Raw genomic sequence first — 1,426 nt, forward strand, 5'->3', positions numbered from 1 at the left:
GCAGCCATATCACTTTGCAACTCATAACTAACAACCCACTGAAGCTAAAAAAGTGTGTGCCTGGCCAGTACCTGGATGGGAGACCTCCTGGGGAAAAAGAAAACTGGTTGCTGCTAGATGAGGTGTTAGTGGGGCCAGCAGGGGGTGCTAATATCCCAGTATAGTGATGGGGACACTATATTGTAAACTGGCTCTGTCCTTCAGGTAAGATGTAAAACTGAGGTCCTGACTCTTTGTGGCCATTAAAAATGCCGGGACTTCTTTCAAAAAGAGTAGAGGCCAAAGTAGAGTATATTACTGAGGACTAACTGTCCCTCTGTTCTACAAAGATGTGTCAAATTTCCCATTGGCCTTAACCAATCATGGCCTCCTAATAATCCCCATCTATGATTAAGCTTCATTACTCTGCTCTCCTTCTCACTGAGAGCTGATGTGTGGTGAGCGTTCTTGTGCACTATGGCTGTGGTTCCACATTGGTGGTGGTGGAGGGGAGTCCCCATTACCTGTAAAGTGCTTTGAGTGGAGTGTCCAGAAAAGTGCTATATAAGTACAAGCAATTATTAATTATATTTTTTTACCACAGTCCAAAAACATTCTGATATTATTTTAGCAAGTTAGTTTAAAAAGGCCTGACCCTTTATGATCATGAGTTTTACAGTGTCAGTCATTCCTGTTTATAGTTTTAGCTTTCCTGTGTTCCAGTTATTTAAATCCAGATGCTTTTGTAACTCTCTGTAGCTATACAATTTCTGTAGGTTTTGGATTAGTGATGCTGTACAGTGTCTTCTTGCAGGACCCATGATTTCTCTTGATTTGTAGGGAAATTTAAATAACATTTAGGTTGTATCATGTTGTGTCTATCTTTGTGTACATTGTTTTTTTGTCATTTGTGTGGATCTACTGATACTTATGATTTGAAACAAACAAGTAACTTTCTTCTTTCTTATGATTTTATCATTGCGAGTGACCAAGGGCTCCTTAATTTTTAATGATACCTTTAATGTCATACATTAGAAATGAGCATAACAAAACCAAAGATTATTGCAAAGCAAAACTTTAATAAAACATATTAAAAAATATTCCCATCAAAAGTGGTACATTCAGAACTGTACATCAATCAACAATTTTATTTCCTATATCTGGAACATCAAAAGGTATTAAAAGAAAGGCTGAGCAGAAATGGAATGTTCAAGTCTCAATTTTGCAAAACACAACCTGCAGGACAGTGTGGAAACAGTGGAGTGACGTGGACTCAGGTCACAGACAGTGTCAGTGTGGAAACAGTGGAGTGAAGTGGACTCAGGTCACAGACAGTGTCAGTGTGGAAACAGTGGAGTGACGTGGACTCAGGTCACAGACAGTCTCAGTGCTCAGAGTTGTTCTAAGACTGTGTGACTCTGTTGGTGAAGCTCTTCTGTGTCTAGAC

Source organism: Atractosteus spatula, chromosome 10 (assembly GCF_055471065.1).
Source record: "Atractosteus spatula isolate fAtrSpa1 chromosome 10, fAtrSpa1.hap1, whole genome shotgun sequence".
Classification (NCBI taxonomy): domain Eukaryota; kingdom Metazoa; phylum Chordata; class Actinopteri; order Semionotiformes; family Lepisosteidae; genus Atractosteus; species Atractosteus spatula.